Source organism: Pistacia vera, unplaced genomic scaffold (assembly GCF_008641045.1).
Source record: "Pistacia vera cultivar Batoury unplaced genomic scaffold, PisVer_v2 Contig1244, whole genome shotgun sequence".
NCBI classification, from domain to species: Eukaryota; Viridiplantae; Streptophyta; class Magnoliopsida; order Sapindales; family Anacardiaceae; genus Pistacia; species Pistacia vera.
The window spans coordinates 1-13,645 of record NW_022195298.1 but is presented as its reverse complement, the minus strand read 5'-3'; the positions used below and the strand labels follow the sequence as shown (position 1 = coordinate 13,645).

The 13,645-nt window shown below is 45.5% G+C and overlaps 1 long non-coding RNA gene across 1 annotated transcript; it reads right to left on the bottom strand.

The window, feature by feature from the left end:
* Positions 1–586: 586 nt before the first annotated feature.
* Positions 587–1,774, bottom strand: LOC116118773. The gene is made up of 3 exons (XR_004126211.1): positions 1,271–1,774; positions 948–1,142; positions 587–792 (listed from the first exon to the last, which is right to left on the bottom strand). It is a non-coding gene; the product is annotated as an uncharacterized LOC116118773 (long non-coding RNA).
* Positions 1,775–13,645: the final 11,871 nt, after the last annotated feature.

Sequence of the window (13,645 nt, the reverse complement as noted above, 5' to 3'; positions counted from 1 at the left end):
TTCAGACGAAGCCATGTCGCATGCTGACGTGAGCGGTATGCTCCTACCAGTGTAGTGGGTATGCGCCAGATTGGCGAAAGGCTGGAAACAGTCCACATGTCCAATCCCTGCACAAGTCGAGGAAATCACTAGAGTAGGTGAGCAATGGGACTCTGAGAAGGAGTTGCATAGCATCTGCCCCACTCACAGATTTAGTAATCATTACCTCAATTCATCCCACTATAAATAGAGGGCTCCTCTCCCGTTTGTGGGATTAGCTAATTTCACCCTGGAATAGCACATTCTCTCTCTCTCTCTCTCTCTCTCTCTCTCTCTCTCTCTCTCTCTCTCTCTCTTTTGTATTCACTTGTATTCTCCAAGCTATAAATCAGCTCGCTGAACGCGACTTGATCTTATATATTAATACAATATCAGTTGACGTAGGATTCGCTTATTTAAGCATTCGAACCACTTTAAACATTGTTTTTCATCTCTTACTCAACCCAATACGCCCATATACACGTGAGATCTCTGAGTCCGCTCAGCATTTCCCACGTGCGATTAGTTGGTGTCAAAATCGAGCATCAACAATATACATACTTGCAATTTGCCTTCGATAATGACTCACTTGAAAGGATGCCAGTGAGGATTCTTCAAAGATTCTTGCCATGACGAACAAAGTTTAACAGACATCTCCTCCCGTTCTCCATCAGAGAACTTCAGTGAGCACGCGTGTTGAAAAGCTTTCAGATCAATCTCTCCCATTCTCTTGATTGTAAATGTTGAGCGACAATTCAGTATATCTCGCAAACCCTGCGTGGCCAAAGTTAAGAAATCATTCCTCTTAAGCATCTTTTATTTATGTGCTTAATTTGGAGAGCTATTATAGATAAGCAAAAGGTAACATGTAGAAAAAAGATTTTCTAATTTCAATGTTAAACCATGTGAAGAAATAAGGAGGTAAATACACTTATTGATTCTTTGTGAGCATCTTGCAGCTCTTGGTTACTGATGGACTCTTTAAGTGTTAAGTGTATGATTCAGGCTTTTCCAAATATTGCAGCGCATCTTTGTTTTCCTCTTAACTGGTTTCTCAGTTCAGTGTTCTCAGTATTTAAATCAATATCTCCTGGAGGATTTTGACTTGGCAACTTCAGTTTTTGCTGCATCATGTATGATCCCAATTGTGAAGTGAGCTTAACAAAAACAACTTGATTATATGAAGTTTTAGAGAGAAAATTTAAGTTCAAAATCAGAGTAAAGCTGTTATAAATCATGATTCATTTGCAACCTCTTCGATCTGATCCATTAAACTTTTTCTTTCCAAGTCATTAATCTGGGTCCTACATTCTGCCAGTTCTTTGGTTCGCTGCTCAAGCTCTTTTCTTTGACATTTCTTGTCATGCTTCAGCTTAATATTGATGGACTGCTCCTTTCTGATTTCTGACAAATTCAGATCATAGAATGTGAAAAAAAAAAACATGTTGGGAAAAGTCAGGAAAATACCGTCCAAACGATAAGAGTTGTAAAATAGATCTAAATGCTGGCAACTTCAAAACTATTAAGCCACAAAAGATGTACCTCCGTAAGGGTGCATCTGTTAAGTATGACAAAAGAGTACTTTTTACAGATCAAATTCTATCCATCAGAACACGGCTTGCTCTTCAATTGTATTTAAAACTGACATTGTAGCTTGAGAAGCAACTTAGATAACAATTAATAATAACCTCTTTAACATGTTTGAAAGATGTAAGAGAGGCATTTGACAACAAAGAAGAGTCAACGAAGTTAAACATTCGGGACATTTAACACTTCAAGGCGTATAGAATAAAACTTCGAGTGTTTTGAGAGGCCTTTGGCCAGAGCCAGATCAGATTCTTCAAGCAGTTTNAAAACTGACATTGTAGCTTGAGAAGCAACTTAGATAACAATTAATAATAACCTCTTTAACATGTTTGAAAGATGTAAGAGAGGCATTTGACAACAAAGAAGAGTCAACGAAGTTAAACAGTCAGGACATTTAACACTTCAAGGCGTATACAATAAAACTTCGAGTGTTTTGAGAGGCCTTTGGCCAAAGCCAGATCAGATTCTTCAAGCAGTTTTGGGTGCTTTTGGTTTATTATTTTGGATAGGATTTTGGGAATAATATTGGATAGTTGAATAGGGGAGTATTACGAGGTAAAATTTAAAATTTTATGAAAAAACCCTATTGATGCGTGATTTTGGCACCAACCAAATACACGTGTGAAATGCTGAGCTGGCCCAGAAGACACACGCAGGTGAAAGAATGAGTAAAAACAATAGGGAACGGCATTTAAAGTGGTTCAGATGCTAAGAAAGCAAATCCTACGTCCACTGATTTTGTATTAATGAACGCGACCTGACTTACAAATGATTATACAAGAGATAGAATGCTATTTTATCTTTGGAGAGATTAGCTAATCCCTTACATGAGAGAGGAGCTCTCAATTTATAGTGGGACGGATTAATGTTATCATCACTAAATCTGCGAGTTGGTGGGATTATCCGTGCAAATCCTTCTTTATGTCCCATTGCGCACCTTCTAGAGCGATTTACGCGATTTGGTGTAGTGATTAGACACGTGGAATCACTTTAGCTCTTGGCTGGTCTGACACGCACCCACTGCCCTGACAGGAGCATGCCGCCCCTGTCATTGTGTGACGTGGCTGCCTCTGACTGGCTGCGAACATACCTAAGCTCTGACTTTTTACGCTGACTAGGCCTCGCATCAGCCCAACTTGTTCAGGCATAACAGAAGTCCCCTAGTTTTTAAGGTGTGAGGATTAGACCTTGGAAACTATAATTCATGTCGCGACAAGATGCCTTTGAGGAAACTTTGGTGATTCCGACCTGTATGAAAAGAGGTCGAGACTGCGCTTGTGCGCGTGCGACCTGATAGTCTTTGCTTAAAGATGAACGATTTGATCTCAAACCATACCAGTGCTTTGATTTCAATTTTCCGAAGTTCACAACCTCATTATACTTGGAATTCTCTTCTGGACAAGGGATTGGGTTGCTTCGGAACTGAATACTCGTCGAGAGTCACGTCGTTTCGCAACCAATGGGGTAGAATAGAGGAGTCACATTGCTTTGTGACTGACCAGATGAAGAGTGTTCTATGTAACGATCTCTTCAGACATTACCTGTTGCATTTTCGTAACGGATACATTTAACGAAACGCCTTCTGCTCTGACAGACGTGTCCTGTGCACAATTAATGCCAGCCATACGCATTAAATACGTGATATGCTGAAACGATATACTCCATCACAGCATTAAATACAGATTGGGGCGTATTTAATGCGGCAGGAGAATCGTGCTGTCGTTTGGATTTTTCAATGGAGAAGGACGACGATTTGGTTTTGTTGGAGTGTGACGGTCACCCTTTCCCTTGGATCTGTGACACGTGGTCGCGATCAACGGAGAGGTAAATTTTGCCGCCCAAACGTTGTTTGATTTCAGGAAAACCAAGCGCCAGTTCTTTTGCTATAAAACCCAGGTTCGTTTCAGGCAATGTCACCATACTCATCTTTTCAGAGAGAGCAAGAGACTTTTGTAAACTTGAATTCTTTGCCTTCCAAGCCAGCGCGTACCTGATATTCGAAGTAGAAGGATCCATCTTCATATTCTGAGAGGTAAGAATCATTTTCTGTTTTTATTTCTCACTCCCAGCAGTTGATAAATGATTGGTTTTCCGGTAGTTGATCAGAGACGAAATGTTCTTGTTAGGTTCGAGCCATGAATGGCAGCTTGAATCATTCTGTTAGGGTTTTTTTGGTATTTAGGAGGGGAAGTGTTTGCTTTCCTCCACGTCACCGTACAAAATGGTGTACGAGGGCTAAAAAGATTCCCTGCTTGTCGCTTTTGCAGACTGCAGTAGGATGGACCCTTAACGACCAGATCCGAGGAAGGGACCAGTTCATCCATGCAGGATGTTCTTGTGAGTCCCACCCAAGAGATCTTCTCAGTACTTACTGAGGATGAGCTCGATAGGGTGATAGACCAATACGGTATCCGTAAGGATGTTTTCCGTGATAGGACGCGCATAGCTCAGCATCTGCCACGTGGGTTGGCCGCAATCTCCGAGGAAATCTTCAAGGGTGGGGGTTGATCCCTTTCCACCCTTTTGTCAGGTCGGTCCTGGATCATTTCGGGATCGCACCGATGCAACTCACGTTGAATGCGTACATGATTGCGGTTGCCATGTACATCACGTGTCGCGAGAACGGGTTGGGCGAGCTAACCACAATAGAACTTGGTTGCTCGTACATCCTAAAAAAGAACAAGGACAAAGACTCCTACTACTTGTCCAGGCGACCTACTATCGCTGCGGGGATACACAGTTACCCTAGCAACGCAAGGGCTTATGAGACGAAGTTTTTCTTTTTTTGTTACGACGACCTCTGCCGCTTCCAGGACCAGAGTAGGTTCTTTTCCCTTAACGAGCTCATTGACTTTGTTTTTCTTAATAACGAACTGTTTATTATTATTTTTTTTTTTTGGCATTTAACAAAACGACCAGTTTGGAGCTACTCGTGAATCCGAACAAAATCGTAGCCTTCAGTTTCTTGCCTGAAGCGAGTCGCAACACAAAGCTTCTTGTGACAACCGCGAATCTGCGGAGATACGGCTTCTTCAACGTAGACGCGACCTTAGAGCCTCCATCGAGTAAGTTGCGTTAACTGGATCCTTTTTTATTACGCAGTGAACTATTTTTTTTTTTTTTTTTTTTTTTACTAACGACGTTCATATGCAGCAACCATGCCTCCGAAGATGCCAGGGTCGCCACGACGAAGACAGTTTTCTTTCCCTCGGTCAAGGACCACTAGGGCGACCGAAGCTGCTCCTAGTGGCCCCCCGACCGAAAGGGCAACATCAGGGTATGTGCATCCTCCTAAGGCTCCCCAACCTACGGCGGGCACCCCGATCCAACCTACGAGCGTTTCCTAGCCTTCAGCTACTCGTTCGAAGTAAAAGACAATGGCTCAGCGACCCAGAAAGAGGCGGCAAATTCGGGTCGAAGAGTTAGAGTCCGAACCAGAGGATCTGGGCGTTCAGCCTGGGAGGTCGCAGCCAGGCATTCCCATTGCTTTGGGAGCATCTCGAGCAGGGCAAAGCAAGGTCGGAGGCACTGGAAAGAGGTCGGGTAAGGAGCCGGTGGGTGACACTCCTGCTGGGGGTATTGGCGAGGATACTCTAGTGTTGGACTTGATGGGACAACTGCCAAATCATTTGCAGTCGGCGGTCTTCGCCTTACTGGAGTGCGAACTCGCAAAAGTATTTGAAGAGTTCGTGGGTTCCGTCCATGTGGACCTGATGTCCATATCAATCCAGCACATAGGCAAGGTAAAACGAACTATCCTCAGCGAGGACTACCTTTTTGTTCTTGGTAGGAAACTCACATTCTTCTTGTTCATAGGCTCTGCTCTCCATGCAACTATCCCTGGAAAAGGTTCGGCTAGGAGCTGCTGCGGGAGAGGTCGCACTGAAGGAAGAGAATACGGAGCTCCAACGGGACCTGGAAGCTGCCAAAGCAGAAAAGAGGCTATCCACTGAATCGGTGGTCTGGTATCTGAACGAAAGGGATGTGGCTCTTCGCACGGTGGATTTTCAAAAGGCCGAGCTTGAGAAGCACAGGGAGGAGATAAAGGAACTCCAAAGAACTATAGCCAAGCTTTCCTGGGAAGCTGGAGAGAAAGATCAGGAGCTCAAAACGACCTTTTAGTGGGCTTTACGAGCAGAGAAGGAAAAGGAGGTCTCAGAGAAGAAAAGGAAGGCTCTTGAGGCCGAACTCCAAGTGAGTCAGGGAAAAATTACTTCGCTGACTGAAGAGATGCAGAGCCAAGCAGAGAAGATCAAGGCAAAGGCTGCTGAATGGGCGATCGAGTCCATCTATGCCTTGCGGCCGAGGAATTCGCAGATTGATATGTCTGACCTCCCGAAGGATTGGCGGGAAACTCTCATTTCCATGGTGTGGCGTGGCGCGAGGATGAGAAAGTAGCAGAGGCTGCCTGAGGATTTGATCAGGATGATGCTTCAGGACACGCCCCCGAGGAACCTACAGCCGACCAGGCAGATGGCGACTAGCCTTGGGATGACGAGGTCGATCTTTCAAGAGTTGAGAATCAGGATCGATAATTGTAATTTGTTTTTGGGATCATGTCTTGTTCGCTGTACTTATTAATGAAATGCATCTTAATCTCTAGAGCACTTAATCTGTACCCTACGAGATCGTATTCTAACCGTTTATAACATTAGAACAAGTCTATGTGAACATGGTTATAATACATCTATACGAGCAGAATTACATGTGGGGGTTATTGCAAAAGAACAGGATAATACACTTGTTATTTACATTTACAAAGATTGCGAAAAATAAAATCTTTACAAGGAAAAACTGAGTTCAGAATTACTGATAATATGGTCGGAGATGTTCAGCATTCCAAGCTCGGGGTACTTTTGAACCATTTAGCCTTTTGAGATGATAAGTCCCCGGTCTTATCACTTCGGCAATACGGTAAGGGCCTTCCTAGTTTGGTCCTAAGACTTCTGCACTTGGTTCTCTGGTACCGAGAAGAACTTCCTTCAAAACAAGGTCGCCGACCCAGAAGTCTCTTCTCCTAACCTTAGAGTCGAAGAACCTCTTCGCTCGTTGCTGATAGGCTACTACCTTTAGCTGAGTCTTGCTGCGATATTCTTCAACTAGGTCCAAACTTGCGCGCATAAGCGCTTCATTGTCGGCTTCGTTGTACAGGTCCCTCTGAAGTGAACCGGTTCCTACGTCCATAGGGATCATCGCTTCGCAGCCATATGCTAGCAAAAAAGGGGTTTTTGAGGTAGAGGTTCTTGGAGTTGTCCTGTAGGTCCACAGAACTTCGAGGAGGTCGTCGGCCTAATTTCCCTTGGCTGCGCCAAGCTTTGCCTTCAGGGTGTGCTTGATGGTTTTGTTGACAGCTTCAACTTGACCGTTTGCTTATGGCCTTGCGACTGAGGTAAATTTTTTATGAATACCCAGCTCGTCGCAAAACTGCTTGAACTCCTCGTTGTCGAATTGTTTGCCATTGTCCGAGATAAGAGTATGAGGAATCCCATAATGGTACACAATGTTCTTGAAGACGAAATCCTTGAGCTTTTTGGTCGTGGTCGCGGCTAACGGTTTTGCTTCGACCCACTTGGTGAAGTAATCCACCGTGACCCCGACATATTTTATTCCCCCTTTATCAACTGGCATGGGACCGATGAGATCGATTCCCCACAAGGAGAATGGCCAGGGGCTAGTCATGGTTATCAGCTGGTGGGAAGGAGCTCGCGGTATGTTCGCGAACCGTTGGCACTTATCACACCTTTTGACAAAGTTGTAGGTGTCTTCTTGGATTAGGGGCCAATAGTATCCTTGACAAACAACTTTGTCGACGAGAGATCGTGCGGCAGTGTGATTACCGCAGATCCCTTCATGTATCTCCCTCATGATGTAATCTGCCTCTTCGCTAGTTACACATCGGAGGAGAGGGGCGCTAAACCCTCGCCTGTACAGCTGGTCTCCGATGAGGGTGTAACGAGCAGATCTTGTTCGCAGAGTCCTTGCCTCGACCTTGTCATCAGGCAAGGTCCCTTCCTTGAGATACTGAATGATAGGAGTCATCCAAGAATATGATTCTGTTACATTCACGGCCTATTCGATCGGGCTGATACCGGGGGTCTCGATGAATCAAACATGAATACTTTCTGATGCATCTGAGTCCAATGACGAGGCTATCCTTGCCAAGGCATCTGCCATAGAGTTGCTATCTCTAGGAATTTATGTGATTGTGAAGTGCTTGAACGGCTCGAGCGTGGCCTTAGCCTTCTTTAGATAGCTGATCATATTTTCTTCCTTGGCTTGGTACTCCCCCATAATCTGGTTAACGACCAGCATGGAGTCGCTGTGGATACTGATCGCGGTTGCGCCCATTTCTTTGGCCAACCGCAGTCCAGCGAGTAGAGCTTCATACTCGGCCTCATTATTGGTTACCTTAAAACTGAATCGGAGAATGCCATGAATGCGAGCCCCTTTGGGACTCAAAAGGAGAAGACCTACCCGACCCTCTTTCTGTTCGATGATCCATCAACGTAGAGGCTCTAGGTCTATAGATTTTAAACAGTTTCCTGAATGACTTCGTTGGGTTGTTGCTCTGACTCATCCGTTGAATGATATGAGAATTCAGATATGAAGTTGGCAACAGCCTGCCCTTTAATAGTTGATTCTGGTCTGTACTTCAGATCAAACTGACTTAATTCTATGGCCCATTTAAGTAATTTACCCGACGCCTCCGGCTTTTGGAGGACCTGCCTGAGCTGGTAATTAGTCATTACACAAATCGTATGGGCGTGGAAGTAAGATCGTAACTTTCTGGAAGCGATCAGCAAGGCGTAAGCTAACCGTTTCATTTTCGAATACCGTATCTCGACATTCAACAGACGCTTGCTCGCGTAATACACTGGCCATTGGACCCTATCCTCTTCCTGAATTAAGGCTGCACTGACCGCAAACTGAGAGATGGACAGATACAAGAGGATCTCTTACGGGAGAGGCTTGGACAGAAGATGTGGCTTCCCGAGGTGTTCTTTAATACTCTAGAATGTTTGTTCGCACTCGGGAGTCCACTCAAACTTTTTATTGGCCCTTAAAACATTGAAGAACAGTAAGCAGCGATCTGTTGCCCTCAATATGAAACGACTTAGTGCTGCTATTCGCCCATTGAGGCTCATGACCTGCTTTTTGTTGGTCGGGCTCTTCATATCGAGGAGAGCTTGGATTTTCTTGGGGTTGATCTCTATTCCCCGTTGGTTAACCATGTATCCTAGGAATTTTCTCGAGGATACTCTAAATAAGCACTTGAGGGGGTTTAGCTTCATTATGTATTGTCGGAGGATGTCGAACATCTTAGCGAGATGCGCTATGTGATCTGAAGCGACATGCGACTTGACTAGCATGTCATCTACATAGACCTCCATCGATTTTTCGATCTGTTTGAAAAATATTCGGTTAACCAATCGCTGGTAAGTTGCACCAGCGTTCTTAAAGTCGAAGGGCATAACTCTGTAGCAGTACAACCCCCGATCTGTAACAAAGGATGTATGCTCTTTGTCTGGTGCGTACATCAAAATTTGATTGTATCCTGAGTACGCGTCCATAAAACTTAGCAGCTCGTGTCCAGAGGTGGCATCCATGAGTTGGTCGATTCTGGGTAGAGGGAAGCTATCTTTTGGGCACGCCTTGTTGAGGTCGGTAAAGTCGACGTAGGTCCGTCATTTGCCGTTAGGCTTCTTTACTAGAACCGGGTTGGCAACCCAGGTCGGATAGAGCGCTTCTCGGATGGATCCATTTCGAAAGAGATTATCTACCTCAAGTTTCAAGGCGGCATAACATTCCGGATCCATCGCTCTCCTCTTTTGGCGAACCGGCTTAGCTTCACTATCGATGTTCAATGCATGGCAAATAATATCCAAGTTGATCTCGACTATGTCTACATGCGACCATGCGCACACATCGATATTCTCTCTGAGGAAGCTGGTCAGCTCGGTGGCAAGTTGGGGGTTGAGATTGCTCCCAATCCTTAACACTCTGCTCGGCTCGCTTTGGTCGACCGATACCTCTGACACATCCTCAATTTGCCCATTAGATGGGTATTCCTGAATACGAGGATCCATATTATCCTTGGCCGGGCTAGGCTGCGGCTCGATCCGGCTGATCGCCATCGCCTGTCGAGGAATGCCGTGCGAGATACCTTTCCCTTTGCACGCCATCTGCACTACTTTTACGTAATAGTCGCGAGATGCGCGCTGAGATCCGCTAACTTCCCCTACCTCCGTTGGGGTGGGGAACTTCTATCTTTAGATGGTATATCGAAATGACTGCCTTGAAGTTTCTCAGCAGAGGTCGCCCCAGGATACCATTAAAAGCGGATGGGCAATCCACTACCAAGAATTCAATTACCATGGTCACTTCGTCAAAGTCACCCAGCGTGACTGGAAGCAAGATCGTTCTTTTTGGGGATCAGGTGGTCCCCTGTAAAACCATATAGAGGGATCGAGGCGGGCTTCAGGTCAGCCTCGTCCAAGTTCATTCTTTCGAAAGCTATTTGGAATAGGATGTTCACAGCACTTCCGTTGTCCACCAACATTTTGTGGACGTTATGGCACCCTATTAAGGGCGTGATCACAAGAGCCTCATCGTGGGGATGATGCAATCGAACTGCATCCTTTTCGAAAAAGGTAATTTCCTCTTCTCTGCGAACCTTTTATAGTCGCCGCGTCGTGCTCATCATACTGATAAGGTTGTGATGGGTTGCGCAAACATATCTCTCATGGGCACCTCGCGAGTTCCCCGCGAGGTGCGGTCCCCCAAAAATCATATTGACACTTCACACATATTTGCGATCACGACACTTTTTTCTTGGTTCCCCTTGATTTTTCTCTTGTGCGGGAGTGGAGTCATCAATATATTCCTTGAAATGCCCTTGCTTGATGAGGTCTTCGATTGCCTGTTTGAGAGCTCGACACTCATTGGTGTGATGCCCATTATCCCGATGAAAGCGACAATATTTTTTACTATTTTGGGCTGATGGGGGATTTTTCATGGGCTTAGGCTCTCCGAGTAGGTTGGCCTCTTCCGACTTGTCAAGAATAGCCGATACAGACGCATTCAAAGGCGTATACTGATTTCTATCGCGACGAGGAATTGAAGCATAAGACTTTTTGGGCTCATAGCGCGGTTTCTTTCCTTTTCGTTGATCGTCAGTAGCCCATCTGCGATCAACTCTCCTACTTTCCCCCCGACTAGGCGCACTTCCTGAAGTGCCGGGGTCATAGCGGTGGAGCGCCGCCACAGAACTTTCAATACGGAGGTACTTCTCCGCAAGGTTATAAAAGCGGGTGAGGGAAACATCATCCTCAACTTGTAACTCTTTCCACAGGTCAGTTTATGGGCGAACTCCCGCTATGATAAGAGTCTGAACAGACTCTTCGGGAGTGTGAGCTACCTTATTAAGTTCTCTGTGGAATCGATCGATGTACGATTAGAGGGATTCATCCCTCTCTTGCCTTATATTGTTGAGGTAGCTCAAAGGCATCGAGAACTTTCGATTCGCTTGGAAATGCCTCAAGAATGTCACACTCATTTGAGACCACGAGCTGATCGATCTCGCTGGGAGTGACCTGAACCATCGTTTGACATGAGAGGTTAGAGTAACTGCCAAACAACGGCACTTTGCCAATTCTGAAACCTGGTGAAGCTCCATCAGGTCGTTGAATTCATACAAGTGATCCTGCGGATCAGAATTTCTATCGAATGCCCGCATATCGGGCATTATAAATCTTGGTGGGAGTGGGGCGGCTAATATTGCCGGAGAAAAGGGAGACGCTGCTGCAACCTGCTCTTGCTCGTTTTGCTGAGCCTTCAACTGATCTAGAGCCCGCTGTAGCTCCTCAATCTGAGGCAGCGGAGCTATTTGGGGATTGCTTTCACCCATGCGAGTTCGACCCTCGCGAATGCGATTGATAAAAGTCCGGAGGTCGGATTCCACTTCGCCTCGGCCGGCAGTTCCGGTCGCTTTTGACATATGCTGGCTTGAGTTGTGTGATGGCGATGAATGGTGCAGGGAATTTTCACGACCTCCGCGGTGGTATGAACCCCCCCGCGGAGTGTGGGAACCTCCCGCACAACTATGATCAGGATTGCTTCTATGGCGGTGATGGGAATCGCCCCACCCAACACTTTTATGGGGGTACGCATGCGATGTGGTGTGGGACGGCTCGGGCTACGACCTTTCACCGAGTCTTAGTGCCACGGATACTCTACTCGGGATGTGATCGGTATTTGCCGGCCTTTTGGAGCCCTTAGGCCCGTTTTTCGCCACTTGCTTACCCTTCCTTCGACGCGCTACAATGCTCGCGGCACGGGCTGTCACCCTCTGCCGAGCTTTCGTGTGACCTGCAGGCTTGTTTGGCGGTTGTACTGCCTCATTTGATTCGGGTGGCACACCCTAGTCCAAATGGTCCAACCTTCGGTTGACCGTTTGGAGAGTATTGTCGAACCTCTCCAAGTAGCTTCTAATGGCAGGGTCAAGTTGTGAACTTGAAGGAATATCCCCTGCGACATTTTGCGAAACCGAAGGTACCTCGGGAGAGGTGTCCTCCTGTACTCGGGGGATCTTCTCAACACTCTGATTGGTTCGCTCAGGTTCAAGTCGACGAGCCATTTGCTGTTATAGGACTAGTAAGTTAGAGATTCTCCTGATGAATGATAAAATACTAAATTAGGCCCTCCTTCTAACGCCAAACTATTGATGCGTGATTTTGGCACCAACCAAATACACGTGTGAAATGCTGAGCTGACCCAGAAGACACAAGCAGGTGAAAGAATGAGTAAAAACAATAGGGAACAGCGTTTAAAGTGGTTCGGATGCTAAGGAAGCAAATCCTACGTCCACTGATTTTGTATTAATGATAGGGGTCAGGTTGCGTTCAGCGGACTGACTTACAAATGATTATACAAGAGATAGAATGCTATTTTATCTTTGGAGAGATTAGCTAATCCCTTAAATGAGAGAGGAGCTCTCAATTTATAGTAGGATGGATTAAGGTTATCATTACTAAATCTGCGAGTTGGTGGGATTATCTGTGCAAATCCTTCTTTATGTCTCATTGCCCACCTTCTAGAGCGATTTACACGATTTGGTGCAGTGATTAGACACGTGGAATCACTCTAGCTCCTGGTTGGTCTGATGCGCACCCACTGGCCTGACAGGAGCATGCCGCCTCTGTCATTGTGTGACGTGGCTGCCTCTGACTGGCTACGGACATACCTAAGCTTTGACTTTTTACGCTGACTGGGTCTCGCGTCAGCCCTACTTTTTCAGGCATAACAAACCTCTAGGTTTGCTAATTTAATTGTCTCAACATATAAAATGACAAAAACACCCCCACCACCCGCACCACAGGAATCTGGCAAGAAAATTGCGTTACGACACAGACTGGTTGGATATGTGTCGTAACGCATCGCTATGGCATTTTCTAAAGGCTAGAGCTACGGCCAGATGTGGCCATCGACGGCTAGAAAAGGCCAAAGAAGTCCATCTTTGGCCGTCAGTGACGGCCAAAGATATGGTCGTCGTTTTCGGTCAACGATAGCCATTTCTTTGGCCATCGCTAACGGCTAGCTTTTCCAGCTAGATCTACGGTGGATCTGGCCGGAAAAGGCCAGATCGGTGAACTACCAGCCAGTTCTGGTCGTGGTGTAGGCCGTTGTACAGATTCTGGCTACCACTGACAGTGGTTGCCAGAATCTAGCAAGTATGGGTTAATGGGGGTGTTTTTATTAATTTTTAAACTTTTTTTCTGGGGGTATTTAATGAAATTAATAAACTTAAGGGGTCTAAAAGTAATAAAAAAATATAGTATTATTTCTAGAATAATGTGCCAAACAATATTTGGGGAATAGGATTAGGAATATGGGTAGAAATATTGAATCAAATGCACCCGAAATATTCTCCCAATTCTAGCGTTGCTCTAGCTCAAATAAAAAAACTTAAAAGCTTTCCTAGCAAATTATCGAACAAGCAACATATAATTCATCTATTATTTATATAACATACCTTCAATAT